Genomic DNA, 17,798 nt, shown 5'->3' with positions numbered 1-17,798 from the left:
TTAACAAATATATTTAGTACTGGGCATTGTGTACGAATTACAGGTAAAACCTAAGACCTGTGCATTGTAGCTTTGAATGGTTTGCTTAATAATTCTGGACTCTACCCTCTCGGAATCCCCACGTCCAATTTATTGCCAAGTCCCATTTGTCTTGGCTCCTGTCCACTTTCCATCATCCAGTCCAGGCTACGTCTTTTTAGGTGTGTTCTAAAATGCTCATCCCAGTTGGTGCTTTGCCTCTACTTTTAACACTTCTAACTAGAATCTTGCATTTTAGAGTGACTGTTTCTAAAATACAGCTCTGATAATCATATTCCTGTTAGAATAACATCTAAGCTTCTTAATGGGTTTAGAAAGCCTTGCATTGTCTTGACTCCTGCTTATTTTGTAGCCTAATGGCTTTTAGGATGAGCTGGTTGGATAGCATCACTGACTCAATGGACATGAGTTTGAGCAAACTCCGGGAGATTGTGAAGGACAGGGAAGCCTGAGATGCTGCTGTCCACGGGGTCACAAAGAGTCATACATGACTTAGTGACTGAACAGCAATAGTGGCTTTTCTCTTCCTAAACTTATTTCAGTTCCTTGAACACTTTAGGTACTCTCTCACATCTTGGCTTTTGTCATGTTAAGTTGACTGCCTGAAACATTCTTCCTTTTCCTCTTCCCTCTTATATTTTCAGTCATTGTGAACTTAACATTCAAGCTGCAGCTCGGACATCGTTTGATTTGGAAAACATGCTCTGATACCTTGTTCCCCAAGTCTGGGTTTGGGAACCCCTTCTCTGTGCGTCTCTAGCACTGAGGATGTCGTGCTAGCTCACTGTGTATTGTAATTTCTGGTTTAGCTGTTCCTTCTCCGCACGCCCCCTGCCCCAGTAGCGTGTCCTGAGAGGGCAGAGGTGCATGTCTGTCTTCTTCATTTTTGTGCGTTAGTACCTTGCCCAGTGTCTGATACACACTAGGCATCACTTACTGAATAAAATGTATAGTGAATGAATGTTTATGAATATTGATTATCTCTTGGGTAATGAAAGTTTTTCTAGTAGAAATCTGAGTTTGATCTTGTTTTTAACCTGAAATCTAGGTGATCTTCTGGTTGTAGGATATACGAGAGATTTCATTAGATCAGCAAAGAACTCATCTCAAAAGATCATTTTATTAATACTCTTTTGCTATTATTGAAATAATATTAAATAGTCTTCTAAATAGAAAGCAAACCTTTCAGTTCAACTTATAAGGATAAAATATATTACTTGTCTTACTTATAAAAGTCATCTTTGAGATGGGAATTGGAAATTTTATAATACATTTTATGCTTATGCTTTGATTTCACATCTGTCATTAATTTGACTGATAGAGTTCTGATTTGCCAAAGCTATTTGTCGTATTGCAGTTTGTGCTTGAGTAGATTTTTCTGGTACTTAATTTTGTAAGCACGGTAAGACTTTTCATTCTTACAATTAGAATATTACTGTAGAATATTTTTAAAGGTAGAGGGCCTTGTAGTGTAGTATTATCAAGCTCTATCTAACTGGTAGTTTTGGAAGACCACTTGCTACAGTCTCTGGCGTAAATTTGCTTGATCAGTTATTGGTATCCCAAAGGTAACCTGTTACTTGCCCAGGATGGACTGTTCAGTTCAGTTCAGTTCAGTCTCTCAGTCGTGTCTGACTCTTTGCGACCCCATGAATCGCAGCACACCAGGCCTTCCTGTCCATCACCAACTCCCGGAGTTCACTCAGAGTCCATCGAGTCAGTGATGCCATCCAGCCATCTCATCCTCTGTCGTCCCCTTCTCCTCCTGCCCTCAATCCCTCCCAGCATCAGAGTTTCCAGTGAGTCAGCTCTTCACATGAGATGGCCAAAGTACTGGAGTTTCAGCTTCAGCATCATTCCCTCCAAAGAAATCCCAGGGCTGATTTCCTTCAGAATGGACTGGTTGGATCTCCCTGCAGTCCAAGGGACTCTCAAGAGTCTTCTCCAACACCACAGTTCAAAAGCATCAATTCTTCGGTGTACAGGGAACTAATACCTGGGAGTCACTGAGGTTTGGAGTGTGAGTTTCTGCGGTTTTGGAGAGTGATCTCTGACTGTGTGTAGAGCTCCTTTATTCTTTATCACGAATGCACCGTAGTTCATTGTTCCTTGCTTTATGGATGTACCTCAGTTTATTTAACCACTTTTTAACCAGTGAATATTTAGGTTGCTTTCAGTCTTTGGCTATTACTAACCACTGCAGATGGTGATTGCAGCCATGAAATTAAAAGACGCTTACTGCTTGGAAGAAAAGTTACGACCAACCTAGATGGCATATTCAAAAGCAGAGACATTACTTTGCCAACTAAGGTCTGTCTAGTCAAGGCTATGGTTTTTCCAGTAGTCACGTATGGATGTGAGAGTTGGACTGTGAAGAAGGCTGAGCGTGGAAGAATTGATACTTTTGAAGTGTGGTGGAGAAGACTCTTGAGAGTCCCTTGGACTACAAGGAGATCCTGCCAGTCCATTCTGAAGGAGATCAACCCTGGGATTTCTTTGGAAGGAATGATGCTAAAGCTGAAACTCCAGTACTTTGGCCACCTCATGAGAAGAGTTGACTCATTGGAAAAGACTTTGATGCTGGGAGGGATTGGGGGCAGGAGAAGAAGGGGATGACAGAGGATGAGATTCCTGGATGGCATCACTGACTCAATGGACGCGAGTCTGAGTGAACTCCGGGAGCTGGTGATGGACAGGGAGGCCTGGCGTGCTGCGGTTCATGGGGTTGCAAAGAGTTGGACACGACTGAGCGACTGAACTGAACTGAACTGAACTGAACAGTGCTATAGTGAATAATCACTCTTGTAAGTTTTATTGTGCTTTGATTTATTGCAGTTAACAGGTGCTGCATTTTTTACAAATTGAAGGTATGTGGCAACCATGTGCTGAGCAAGTATATTGAGGTCATTTTTCCAATGACATCTGTTTGCGTAGTGTCTCTGTCACGTTTTGGCAATTGTTGCAGTATTTCAAGCTTTCTCATTATTATATTTTCTATGGTGATTTGTGATCAGTGATATTATTACTTTAGGTTGCTGGAGGTTCAGATGATGTTTAGAATTTTTTAGCAATTTTTTTTTTTAAACTAAAGTATGTACATTGTTTTTTTTTAGACATAATGCTGTTATACACTTAATAGACTATAACACTGGAAAACTAAAAGTACGTGTGATTCGATTTATTGATAACTGCTTTATTGTGGTGGTCTGCAGTTGAACCCATAGTATCTCTGAGGTCTGCCTGCCATCTCATGTACTTTGTGCATATTTTGTGATTCACAAAAGTTGTGCCGAGTTATGTGCTCCCACTGGTTCGGTATGTATCAGAATGCCTGTTTTCTCTACCATTACTAATATGGCATGTTAGGTAACTAAAGAATTTTTACTTTATATTAATATAGGGGTAATTCTTATAAAAATTAAAATGTAGACAGGTGTGATGGCTCTTGTGAGCTAGTATTAGGTGATAGCTAATATTTTAAAAGCCATATTGATAAATATGTAGATAATATACTGTGTAAAACCAGGGAACTTGGTTTATTTTTAGAATCAGTACATACCCTACTTTGGAGTTCAGCAACATGGGACTATGAAAAATCTTACTTCAAAATGATCTCTGTTGTAAAATTGTGAAAAACCATTATTAAATAGCAGGGTGAAGCAGATAAAAGTATGGGGACCTGGGCTCTGGTCTCAACTCTTGCCCCTCAGCAGCTATTTGCCTCTTGATTAAGCATGCTGATATCATCTTGCAAATTTTCTCATTCTTAAAATGAAGTGGCTTTACCGAAATATCTGGTTCCTTGACTCTCAGGTCTAAGGTATTTTTTCTTTGCTTCTCGGCCAGTGCTGCTTCATTCTTTTCTCAGGCTTAAACTCAGTGTCCACCTGTGTAAAGTCTTCCTAGCACCCTCACATTTCCCTCAGACAAACAAAACGCCATTGGAACTTTTTCTTCTGTGTACTCATAGCGTCTTGGCAATAACAACTCTGCATTGTTCCTGCGTCCACGTCTGGACCCCTGACAGCTCCTTCCTCCTTAGAAGGCAGGGACTCTGTCTTGTTTGTCTTTTTATCCGTAGTGCCTGGCACAGTTACAGCTCACTGAATGTTTGTCAAGTGAATGTTCGGCATCAGATTTGATCATTGGGAAGAGTAGCATAATTAGTGACCACTGATCTCTGTGTCTCTGGATGCCTGTAGTTGTCCATTCTCTTAAGTCGTGTCCAACTCTTTGTGACGTCATGGACTATAGCCTACCAGGCTCTCCTGTCTGTGAGCTTTCCCACGCAAGAACACTGGAGTGGGTTGCCCTTCTCCAGGGGATCTTCCCAGACCAGAGATCAAACCCACGTCTCCTGTGTTGGCAGGCGGATTCTTTACTACTGAGCCATCTGGGAAGTCGTAACTAGTTGTGTGGGCATTTTATTAATTTATTCACTTTTCACTTAATCCAGTATATGAATTTATTCAGTGTTGCAGGTGTGTGGCACAATCGTGATGTAATCTCTACTTTACAGAGACCTTAAGGACAGTTTTCATTCAGGACAGAAGACGAGTGTATGCTCAGCTCCCTTGAGCCAGAAGAGTTTCATTTGGGTGGAATGTTTTGTTTGCAGCTCTGAGTTTAATAATGAAATACTGTTATGAGCTAAAACAGGAGTGTAGGGTGAGTTGCATTTGGCAGATAATCAGAAATTTGGTGTTGGGATTAATATAATCAGTGAGTTGGACCTTTAGGGCATCAACCTCTTATCTTTCAAGAGCATCTTAAAATAACTACTGGTGTGTGTATAGTCAGAATGATTTATTTATTTCTATCAAAAACCATATTGTATTGAAGAGACTGAAGAGTATATGAAATAATGTTTCATGTTCCCCGTTTATTGACTTAAAAACTAGAGAATATTGGTTTTAGACATTTTAAAAGATTCTTTTACTTTGTTGAACCTAAATGTTTTAATATAACAGCATAATCTAACTTGCTTGTTCTTGAAAAAATGTATTTTTGAACAATGACTTTTGACCACTTTGGTAAGTTAAAAACTTTTTTGTTGTTAAATTTATTAAATCACTTTCATAGCTAAACTGACTTAGTATTCTACTTACTATTGTATTTTTCTTGTGTATGTATCTACATTTTTTTTTACTTAAACTACTAGATTGTTTGAACTGTGACGTATTTTGCATGTTTTTTTTTTAAAGTCGTTCTCCTGGACTTGTGCTTCACTTCTCTGTTCTTTAAATATGGTAATGAACATCTCTATTCTATTTTTTTCCCCATGTCTCCAAAGCCTCAAAATGTGAATTTACAGTTCTGATTTTTTAATATACCAAAATTGGTTTATTAGTTTAGTAAATGATATTAATTCTGGTTAATTTTAGAAAATTCTGTTGAAACTTGTAGCAATCATTATACTTTAGGTAAGGGCTTAAACCAGCTTTTCCAAATGCCTATTAGACATTTCAACTTGGATTTCTCCTTTTGGATACTTGATATTCATGTATAAATTGAAATTCCTCTTCTCTCAAAGCAGTTTTACTCTCAGGCTTGTTATTTCATATTCACCTTTGACTCCTTTTTTCTCCCTTATCTCTTATTTCCAGGTGATAGTCAAGGTTGATAGAATACGGTAATTTGATTTGTCTCTGTCCCCTTTTATTCCCACTGCTGTCATCTTTTTCCTTGTCATTGCTGGCTACTGCCTACTGTAGTGCAGGACTCTCCTAACTGGTCTTCCTTTGTCCAGTCTATTTTTTTTTTTTTTTTGGACTGACTAATCTTGATACTGAAGCTGAAGCTCCAGTACTTTGGCCATCTGATGCAAAGAACTGACTTATTGGAAAAGACCCCGATGCTGGTAAAGATTGAAGGCAGGAGGAGAAGGGGACAACAGAGGATGAGATGGTTGGATGGCATCACTGACTTGATGGACATGAGTTTGAGCAGACTCCAGGAGTTGGTGATGGACATGGAGGCCTGGCATGCTGCAGTCCATGGGGTCACAAAGAGTCGGACATGACTGAGCATCTGAACTGAACTGAATCTTCTAAAAATGCTTATTTTTGATGGGCATACTTTCTTATTCAATAACATCAAAGACTCCCATTTGCTTTTCTTAATCACTGTTGATTTCTTAGCCAGTATAAAGTAACTGAGCTGGTTGGTTGGTTGTAGGGATCCCTAGTGGAGAGCCTACTGTAACTTGCTCTTTCCTGTGCAAGTGTGCAAGGTACTCTAGTAGGTGCAGCCATAGACACATGATTGAGAAGACTGGGTAATTTTAGACCATCCTTATAGGTGAGAGCAGTTCTAAAAATGGACCAGGGATGGGGACTTCCCTGGTGTCCAGTGGTTATGACTCCACCCTTCCACTGCAGGGGCACGAGTTTGATCCCTGGTGAGGGAACTAAGATCCCACATGCTTTGTGGCATGGCCAAAAAACAAAAGTGTTTTTTAAAAAAAATAGTCCAAGGAGCTAATTAAAAAGTGAAGAAGTATAGCACCAAGATCTGGGAAAAGAAGGAAATAAATCTAGAGAGGGGAGACTAGCATTTGAGCCATTTCTCTACTAAAGGCGTCTGTTTATTTGGGAAGAGTAGTGTCATAGGCTGAGAAATGGGTTTATGAGGGTAGGGTGATAAAAATTGGGGTTCAGGTCTCACCAAACCTAAAGGATCACATCCCAGGTATGGTAAGAATGGTCAGGTAGAGCTGTCATGGTAGCTGGCATTTGATTCCTGATGGAATGAAGATGTTCTGGATTTGCTAGCTCCTCTAGTGGCTTACCAGAAGCAAAAGTAAGTTCTCGCGAGAGCAAGATCATTATCCGAGGCATCAGATTGTTTGCATAATTTTTCATAAACAGTGTCTGATGTTCAGTCAGAAATAACCTGGTTATATTAGATGAGGTGATCATGAAACGGAGAGAAGTGATGAAATACATTTTTAGACACAAATTGGGAGAATTCATCACCAGTAGTTTCTCCTTTTGAGGAAGTACTGTAGTGTTCTTCAGGTAGAAGGAAAATGTCCCTGGGTGAAAACTTGGAGAGTCAGTAGGAGTGAAAGAAAACAGAGCTATGAATTACGTACCTCTGAATATGCACGGGCCCACAGTCCCTTGTCTGTAATTCCAAAAGACAAAAAGCTTTGAAAATTGATTTTTTTTCCCCCTCTAAGTTTGGTGCCAAAACTCATTTGCAGTAAAACTTGGTTAAAACTCATGTGAGGAAGGAACTTAGTGGGAACCTACATATGTTTTCTCCCAGAAATATCAGTGGGTTGATATTCCCATTCTCTACTGGATATTTTACAGAGTATATGGTATATGTACCATAGTACCTTCTAAATCTGAAAAGCTCAGAATTGTAGCACACTTCTAGTCCCAGGAATCTTGGGTGAAAAATTGTGAACCTGTTGTCAATCAAAAGGGAGAAAGAGATGTCTGGGGCACATTGCACAGATGAAAGAGGCAGGACAGATACGACAGTAAGTTGAAAGAGACGTAGGATGAGAGCATTTGAAGATCATTTTGGCTTCAGGGGAATTGTTAGAAGTGGGAGTGGGAGGAAAGATGAGAGTGGTTTTTGAATATTTAGCTCAGCTAACATTTAGTGTCCGTATGCCAGGCATTGTGCTGGATGCAAAGGATACAGTGATGAGTAAGATGGGTTTATTCTTTGTACTGTTCAGGGAAAGAGTGTGATGGTCATTTTAATATACTGGAGTGTGATGAGTAGCATGATAAGAGATTTGAAATGAGTCACAAATCTTGCTGATTTTCCTCCCTTGTAAAATGTCTCAGATTTATTCCCTGCCATGTCCCTAGTTTATTTAGGTCCTCATTCATACTTGCTGAAACAATAGAAAAAGATTTCTGGTTCATATCTTGACTTTGCACTCTCCCTCTATCCATTTTGTTTATTTTTTAGACTTAGCATGTCATTCATTTTCTTAACCTTTTGCTTCTTCATTTGCCCAAAGAACAAAGACCATTCTGCTTAACAAGAATTTCAAGACTCCTTACCTCTGAACTCAGCAAGATAGTGTAAGAGTATTTTGCTTTTAAAATTCAAATGGTGGTGGTGGGGGGGGGGTGGTCTTTTTATCTTTGTGTATTTTCTTAATTCCTTTTGCCACTGTTTCTTTCCTCCTTTCCTTTTCTGCAGAGGGGTCATTCTACTTGTCCCCTTGTTAGGGTTTGCTGCCCTAGCACTTTGTGTTGCTGCTAGAGTCCTTAGTTTAGCACTTGGCATATATTTAGTTACCAGCAGGAAGTCACCTTTGCAATACTGAGAGCTTCTTAAGGGCAAGGATCCTAACTTACTTTGTCTTTCCTTGGCCTGTTATGGTCTTGAACTAAGTACTCATTAGGTAGGGTTTTCTTGGTGGCTCAGTGGTAAAGAATCTGCCTGTCAGTGCAGGAGATGTGGGTTCAGTCCCTGGTCTGGAAGATCCCCTGGAGAAGGAAATGGCAACCCACTCCAGTTGTTCTTGCCTGGAGAATTCCATGGATAGAAGAGCCTGGCGGGCTACAGTCCGTGGGGTCACGCAAGAGTCAGATACAACTTATTGACTAAACAGCAGCAATAATTCATTAGGTAAATATGCTGGTCTTGATGCTGTTAACCAGATGTTCCCAATCGAGAGTATACTTCTCAATCCTGTTGAAGTTAGACTTGGCCAAGTGCATTGGCTTGTGAATTGTAAGAGAAAGTGTGTTCAGTGAGGTGTGCACCCCCCAAAAATCTGAAGCCTTGAAGATCGGCAGTGCGATTTTCCATGTTTCCCTTTCTCTGCCCAGTGCTCTGGATGGTAAAGCCTCCTGTAACCTGGATCCCTAAGTGAGTATAGTGTGGAGCTGTACTCAAGATGGGCACAAAACAAGGGAGAAAGAAAAGTGTGCTATATGTATTTTTTTTTCCTTTTTTAAACACAGTATAAAAAAGTCTATCATATTTTTATTGAGATACAATTCACATACCCTGACATTCAGCTTTTTGAAATTTACAACTCAGTGGGTTTTAGTGTGGACGCAAAGTTGTGCAACATCACCACTAATGTCAAAACATTTTATTCACCCCAGAAAGAAGCCAGCACTTATTAGTAGCCAGTCCGTCATCTCCACTCCTCTCAGCCACTGGCAGTAAACTCATCTACTTTCTGTCTCTCTGATTTGCCCATTCTTTGTAGAAATGGAATTAGTCAATATGTGGCCTTCCGTATCTGTCTTAAATAACTATGTAGCATGTTTTCAAGGTTTATTCATGATTATAGCACGATGCTTCATTCTTTTTGGCTGGATAGCATTCCATTGTATGGTTATACCACAGTTTGTTTATCTAAGCTCTGTTCTGTTGAGTTACTGAGGTTTGGGGAGTTGTGTTTGTCTGAAAATCAGCACTTGAATTGACAATATTTAGAAGATTCTGTTTTGCCCTGCTACCATTTGGATAACTGAACTGCATGGGTTTTGACATCCTTTACTCTTAAAACTGCTAAGAAATGGAACCTGATTAGCTTTGTGTTTAAAAGTCATAGCCAAGAATTGCTTTGCCATTTGTGTTTTGTCCAGTGGATGGCAGCATAATTCAACTAGTTGTCGTGAATGTCATCCTATGAAATTTTGAATATTTTTTGGGGGCTGTAATTTCTATAGCTGTTGAACTACAAAGTGTATACGTATATTCCACAACTATGTAGAAAGGTTAACAGATTTTTAGATAATAGGAACAATGTCTGTTACCCTTTCTGCATGAAGTGAAGTGAAGTCACTTAGTCGTGTCCAACTCTTTGCGACCCCATGGACAGTAGCCTACCAGGCTCTGCCGTCCATGGAATTTTCCAGGCAAGAATACTGGAGTGGGCTGCTGTTTCCTTCTCCAGGGGATCTTCCCAACCCAGGGATCAAACCTGGGTCTTCTGCATTGCAGACAGATGCTTTGATTTCAACTAAGGTAGCTGTCACTGCCAACTGATAAGTAACTCTTCACAGGAAGTCTTTCCGAATAAGTTATTTGGAGATCTATTTTTAAGTACAAATTAGAACTTAAAGTAGTTGTTATACCAAAGTTGTTCTTATCTCAGGGAATGTGCCAGTGAGACGCCTTAACCCTTGTTCAGTCTATAGGCTTGCATTCAGACTGTAGTTCTAATATGTTTACCACCATCCTTTGAAGGCAAGTCTGTGTTTTCTTTTCATTTGTCCTAATAGAACCACCAGGCCCCAAAGAGATCCAGTAAAAGCGCTTGCTAGTTGATAAAGATGAAAAAAATGTTTGTCTTATAGCTGAAATTACTAGAACCATCTATTCCAGTTAAAAGAGTTAACTTGGAAAATGGAATTTGTGATGAGCAGGAGAGTCAAATCACTTAAATAATAATTATTTGCAGTTGTTTATTATTAAAGTGTACAGAGTACCTTGATGAGCTGTACTCTTTTTAAAGTAAACTTTTTGTTTTAAGACAGAGTTATGTACTTAAATTGGGAAAAATAAGGAAAAAAGTTTCCTTCAAAAAATAAGCAAATATGGAAAAGTGATCAGATTATTTTTGCTCAGTGTTCAAAGAGATGAGGGGTATAGGACATTGAGAAGTCATCTGAGTCCATCTGACTTCTTTGGATATTTTCTCTATTAAGTAATCCTTGAACCTTTTGTAACTGTTCTTTGTTGTTCTCTGGTAGCTCAGTTGGTAAAGAATCCAGCTGCAACACAGGAGACCGGGGTTTGCTCCTTGGGTTCGGAAGATCCCCTGGAGAAGGAAAGAGCAACCCACTGCAGTATTCTGGCCTGAGAAATCCCATGGACAGAGTAGCCTGGTGGGCTACAGTCCACAGGGTCTCAAGAGTCAGACACGACTTATTGACTAGACCACTACCAGTCAGTTAAAAAACTGAGATTAGAACCTAGGTTTATCTCACTGTAGTGTGGGTAAGCTAAAGGAATCCAGGAATACAGAGGCCTGATTTTAATTCTGTTTAGTGTTCAGATCCAAATAGTATTTGAAAAATAAAGACAGTCTTTTTTTTTTTTAGAAATAAGTGAGAAAAAAATTTCCATATAATGGTAACAGTAGTAATAGCAGCAGTTGACTTTGAAAGTTAAGCGGCCTAAACAAGTAATGTCTTCCCCTGTCTGTTAGACTCAGTTTAATTATTTACTGTTGTTTTAAATTAGGAAACCATCCTTACAGTTTATATTAGGAGCATCTAATATATACATTATAATTCTTAATAGCTCCTGAGACTCATTTACCTTGTACATATCTTTTCATTTTTTGGATATTTTACTATGGAAATAGTACCTGCACATTGGAAATGGGAATGGATAAGAATATAATAGCAGATGTCTGTATTTGGTCCATTTGGAAAGAAATTCCATTTTTATATAGCATCTGTCAGTCTCAGGTGTAGCCTTGCTTCTGGAGCCTTGAGAAATCTGGCTGTTGGCAGCATGGAACTGCTCTGGAAAGTCATGGATTAAGCTAGTTAGACAAAGTATATTATACGCTCTTCTTTTTTGCTAAAGTTATTCATACAGAGGCAGATTTAAAAGAGAAAAATGAATTTTTGATTCAGAAAATATTAAGACAGCATTCAAGTCCATTCGTATGGCATCCAAAATGCTGAAGTCCTGCTTGGTAATATAAGGAATAAATGTTAAAAGATGATGAAGGAACTGTTTGAAAATTTTTAGCATTTGTTTGGCTTTAAAAACCCCATCTTTTTATGCATGTTGCCAGCCTTTTCTGCTAGATCATTCCATATATTAATCATAGTTATTTTAAAGTCTGTAAGATAGTTTCAGCTTGTGTGCATTTCGGTGTCTGGGCCTGTTGGCCGTTTAACTCTTGACAATGGGTGTGTTTTCTTGCTTTTTTTGGGTGTTTCTAATTGAATGCTGGACAGTGTGTATGGAAACGATAGAGACGGACATAAATGATATTTATGCTTACTAATGGGCCTGCCACTGTTCTGTTGGGCTCTTAGTATGAGGAGTTGAGTCAGGCATGTTAGTAGTTGAGTTGGATTTGAGTTTTATTGTTTCAGTAGAAAAGGCCTCAGACTCTCGAACAGCGCACTGTGACTGTTCTTAGTGTGAATCAGGAGGGTTTGGACATTGCAGTTGTAAAATATGGTGATGTCAGGTCTCTGATGAGCTCAGAAATTTGATTTTGTAGGTTGACCAGCTTTTTCTTATCATCAGGGCAGGACTGATGTTCTCTGGTGGCTTTTTGCATTCTAAGTGGAGTTAGAGCTTCACTGTTAGACCTTAATAACTTCATAATCACTGAATTCGATAATACTCAAGAAGCTGTTAAATAAAAAAAAAAATTCACCTATAGTCTTAACGCTAATGTTAAAATGTTAGTGTACCGTATTTTTACGATTTCGGTATAGTTTGCAGCTGCAAACTATGTCCCTGTGTCATGCAGTAAATGCCTTGTGTCAATGAGTGATTACTGTTCCACCCTCCCTTGGATCCTTTGGACTTCCTTCCCGTAGAGCACCTCTCTTTCCTTTGAAGTGGTCGAAGGTAGAGTTTTCTAAGTGCTTAGCAGCTGCTGGGCCAGCTGTCTAAAGAATCCCCTGAAGTTCTCATTAAAAATACACACTTTTGGAGACTTTCTGAGTCTGGACGTTGGATTGGAGTGTGGCAAAGGAATCTGCATCATTAATAAACCCTTCAGGTGCTTAGGAGAGCGGTGGCCTGGGAAATGTGTCATGATTCCCGAACCTGGACTCTCTCAAGCTAGGAGTGGTGTCTCTTTTGGTTTAAATGTAAGATTGTATTATTGCTGAAGACACACAACACATTTGCATCACTGCAGTGCCAGTCTGGAGTAGGAGCACCATGCATAACCTGGATAATACAAGTAGCAGAGTGTGGTTTAAGTTTCTAGTGAAGAGGGACTAATGAAGTAGACACTGCTGGGGCCAGACAGTCATTATAATTACATTGTAGAAATGTATTTGATCTGGGAGGTGTTAATGAGTATATATAGCTGAGTGATAATACTAGATTACAGAATCATTCCATAAAAAGACACACACAGAAGAACAGAAGAAAACGTTGATGGTAGTTATCTACCATTCTTGGTAGTGGTTATTTTTCTATAATTGCATTTTTGATTTTTAAAAATTTCAATAAATATGTATTAGTTCCAACAAACATATGTGTTTAGTGGCCTTGTTAGGTTCATTAGATTGTTCCTTTCCTTCCTTTCTACCTCCCTATTTCATTATAACATATGAAAGCTTTGTATTTGAAGACAACTATGTTGTTTATGATCATAAAAGCAGATATTCTTAAATTTTATTGTGTGTGTGTCATTTTGGTGGGATGGGGACAGGGCGTGAATAGAAGAGGAGGGATATAATTATGAAGTTCTGGAACTTGTGTTTTACATCTGCAGGATCCAGTTTGGTTGCCACTAGTCACATGTAACCTAAAATGATGTAAAAACTCAGCTTCTTGGTTTTACTACTTTCATTTCAAGTGCTTAGTAGTCACACATGGCCAGTGGCTGCCATATTGGACATGACCGGTATGGGACATTTCCGTCATCACAGGAAATTCTGTTGGGCAATACTGACCTAGATTGTAGTGTATTTGTCTGTTGGCGTCTAGTGCTAGTGTGCCCGACTCTTTGTGACCCTTTGGACTGAAGTCTACCAGGCTTCTCCGTCCATGGCATTCTCCAGGCAGGCACACTGGAGTGGATTGCCATTTTCTCTGCCATGGTATCTTCCCGACCCAGGGATTGAACCCAAGTCTGGTCGCCTGCATTGTAGGACAGACTCTTTACCTGTTGAGCCATAGGGGAAGCCCTCTGTTGGCTAGTGGAATTATTGGAACAATTCATGCTCTTCTAAAAATTAACACACATCTGATTAGAGTAACTGACCAGACTTTCCTATCTAGCTTTCAAAATTAAAGATAATTAAGGAATATACTTATACCATCCCCATGGAAAAGAAATGCAAAAAAGCAAAATGGCTGTCTGGGGAGGCCTTACAAATAGCTGTGAAAAGAAAAGAAGCAAAAAGCAAAGGAGAAAAGGAATGATATAAGCATCTGAATGCAGAGTTCCATAGCAAGAAGAGATAAGAAACCCTTCCTCAGCTGTCAATGCAAAGAAATAGAGGAAAACAACAAAATGGGAAAGACTAGAGATCTCTTCAAGAAAATTAGAGATACCAAGGGAACATTTCATGCAAAGATGGGCTCGATAAAGGACAGAAATGGTATGGACCTAACAGAAGCAGAAGATATTAAGAAGAGGTGGCAAGAATACACAGAAGAACTGTACAAAAAAGATATGCGCCACCAAGATAATCATGATGGTGTGATCACTCACCTAGGGCCAGGCATCCTGGAATGTGAAGTCAAGTGGGCCTTAGAAAGCATCACTACGAACAAAGCTAGTGGAGGTGATGGCATTCCAGTTGAGCTATTTTAGATCCTGAAAGATGATGCTGTGAAAGTGCTGCACTGAAAATGCCAGCAAATCTGGAAAACTCAGCAGTGGCCACAGGACTGGAAAAGGTCAGTTTTCATTCCAATCCCAAAGAAAGGCAATGCCAAAGATGCTCAAACTACTGCACAATTTCACTCATCTCACATGCTAGTAAAGTGATGCTTAAAATTCTCCAAGCCAGGCTTCAGCAATACGTGAACCGTGAACTTCCAGATGTTCTAGCTGGTTTTAGAAAAGGCAGAGGAACCAGAGATCAAATTGCCAACATCCGCTGGATCATGGAAAAAGCAAGAGAGTTCAGAAAAACATCTATTTCTGCTTTATTGACTATGCCAAAGCCTTTGACTGTGTGGATCACAATAAACTGTGGAAAATTCTGAAAGAGATGAGAATACCAGACCACCTGACCTGCCTCTTGAGAAACCTGTATGCAGGTCAGGAAGCAACAGTTAGAACTGGACATGGAACAACAGACCGGTTCCAAACAGGAAAAGAAGTACGTCAAGGCTGTACACTGTCACCCTGCTTATTTAACTTCTATGCAGAGTACATCATGAGGAATGCTGGGCTGGAAGAAGCACAAGCTGGAATCAAGATTGCCAGGAGAAATATCAATAACCTCAGATATGCAGATGACACCACCCTTATGGCAGAAAGTGAAGAGGAACTAAAACGCCTCTTGATGAAAGTGAAAGAGGAGAGTGGAAAAGTTGGCTTAAAGCTCAACATTCAGAAAACGAAGATCATGGCATCTGGTCCCATCACTTCATGGGAAATAGATGGGGAACCAGTGGAAACAGTGTCAGAGTTTATTTTGGGGGGCTCCAAAATCACTGCAGATGGTGACTGTAGCCATGAAATTAAAAGACGCTTACTCCTTGGAAGGAAAGTTATGACCAACCTAGATAGCATATTGAAAAGCAGAGACATTACTTTGCCAACAAAGGTCCGTCTAGTCAAGGCTATGGTTTTTCCAGTGGTCGTGTATGGATGTGAGAGTTGGACTGTGAAGAAAGCTGAGTGTCGAAGAATTGATGCTTTTGAACTGTGGTGTTGGAGAAGACTCGTGAGAGTCCTTTGGACTGCAAGGAGATCCAACCAGTCTTTTCTAAAGGAGATCAGCCCTGGGTGTTCTTTGGAAGGAATGATGGTAAAGCTGAAACTCCAGTACTTTGGTCAGCTCATGAGAAGACTTGACTCATTGGAAAAGACCCTGATGCTGGGAGGGATTAGGGGCAGGAGAAGAGGACGACAGAGGATGAGATGGCTGGATGGCATCACCGACTAGATGGATGTAAGTTTGAATGAACTCCGGGAGTTGATGGTGGACAGGGAGGCCTGGCGTGCTGTGATTATGGGGTCGCAAAGAGTCGGACACGACTGAGCGACTGAACTGAACTGAAGGAATATACTTAGTAAATATATGTTTATATATATTGATATTTAGCAACTTTGTTCTATAAAACAAAGTGTCAAAATTTTTGTGTTTTTATATCATGATATTTGATTATCTAATTCTACCTTTTTTTTAAACTTAATTTTTCTTAAGACTACAGAATAGCATCTGTATGAAGTAATTCATTTCAACATTGTGTGGTAATAAAAGATAAACAATAAGCTATCAGTGGGGACTGTTTAAATGAATAATACATTCAAACACCATATTTGCAAGAATAGATTTCTTTAAAAAGTGGTTTGAGGACCTTTGAGGGTCCCTGAAATCTTTTCAGGGGGTCTGTAAAATCAACAGTTTTTCTAATTATGCTAAGATCTAATTTTCCCTTTTCACTGTTATTTGGTCTGGTAGTGGAGAAGCAATGGTGAGTGAAACTGCTGGTGTCTTAGCTGGAATCCTCATTTCCTGACCCAGCAGAAAACAAAAGCATTTCACTTAATGTCCAAGATGAGACAGTGAAAAGTCTTAATTTTACTAAACTGTGACTTTGAATATACTTAAAATAAGGTTCTTTGTGAAGAAATGGGAAGCTGTGTATACTAAAGTAGCGGTAATTGTTTTGAGAAATAGCACTTGTGGTACTTACATGAGTTTTGGGCTAAACCAGCTGTTTAGGTAGTGTTTTCCCCTTTAAAACAGTATTTGAAAGAATGACAATCTATGGTTATTTAGTGAAAGTGAAGTAGAGTGTTTGACCCTCAGTCATGTCCAACTCTTGTGACCCTGTGGACTGTAGCCCACCAGGCTCCTCTGTCCATGGAATTCTCCAGGCAAGAATACGGCAGTGGGTAGCCATTCCCTTCTCCAAGGGATCTTCTTGCCCCAGGAACTGAACCCTGGTCTCCCACTTTGCAGGCAGATTCTTTACTGTCTGAGCCACTAGGGAAGCCTCATGGTTATTTAGACTGCTGTTTAATAGACATTTTCTGAAAAAGGAAAGATATATGTCACTTAAAGAAAAACAACTGATGCTGTTTATTTCCCAATGGTAAAATTAGAGCGTTGAAGTGAAAATCAGAATTTTGGAAAACCTGTATTTGTCACGATGACTTTGATAATATCCCAATCCTTAAAAAGACTTTTCTGAAGAGATAGGTGGTGATATTAATTTATTTTATGTTAGGTAGTGATACCACTCTTCTTACTAATTTTTTTGGGGAAAATATAGTTATTTACATATTAACTTTGTTTATAGAGTATTTAGCTGTATTTTAACATGAAAATTGTTAAATGCAATTTTTATTATTGTTATTTTAGAATATATTAATACATAGTTTTAAAACCTAGCTTTAATTTCTAACATGGTAATTATTAATAGCTATAAATAGCCTTTTGAAAGTGAAAGAGGAGAGTGAAAAAGTTGGCTTAAAGCTCAACATTCAGAAAACGAAGATCATGGCATCTGGTCCCATCACTTCATGGCAAATAGATGGGGAAACAGTGGAAACAGTGTCAGACTTTATTTTGAGGGGCTCCAAAATCACTGCAGATGGTGATTGCAGCCATGAAATTAAAAGACGCCTCCTCTTTGGAAGGAAAGTTGTGACCAACCTAGATAGCATATTAAAAAGCACAGACATTACTTTAGCAACAAAGGTCCGACTAGTCAAGGCTATGATTTTTCCAGTGGTCATGTATGGATGTGAAAGTTGGACTTGAAGAAAGCTGAGCACCAAGGAATTGATGCTTTTGAAGTGTGGTGTTGGAGAAGACTCTTGAGAGTCCCTTGGACTGCAAGGAGATCCAACCAGTCCATTCTGAAGGAGATCGGTCCTGGGTGTTCATTGGAAGGACTGATACTAAAGCTGAAACTCCAAT

The 17,798-nt window shown here is 39.4% G+C and overlaps 1 protein-coding gene across 1 annotated transcript in view; it reads left to right on the top strand.

Annotated features, from left to right (window-relative positions):
• Window positions 1-17,798, top strand: part of CACUL1 (CDK2 associated cullin domain 1) — a 64,900-nt gene that overhangs the window by 23,939 nt on the left and 23,163 nt on the right. The gene's annotated exons all lie outside the window — the stretch shown is intronic.

The sequence above is a fragment of the Capricornis sumatraensis genome, chromosome 23 (genome assembly GCF_032405125.1).
Source record: "Capricornis sumatraensis isolate serow.1 chromosome 23, serow.2, whole genome shotgun sequence".
NCBI classification, from domain to species: Eukaryota; Metazoa; Chordata; class Mammalia; order Artiodactyla; family Bovidae; genus Capricornis; species Capricornis sumatraensis.
This window is presented reverse-complemented; position numbering and strand designations above follow the sequence as displayed.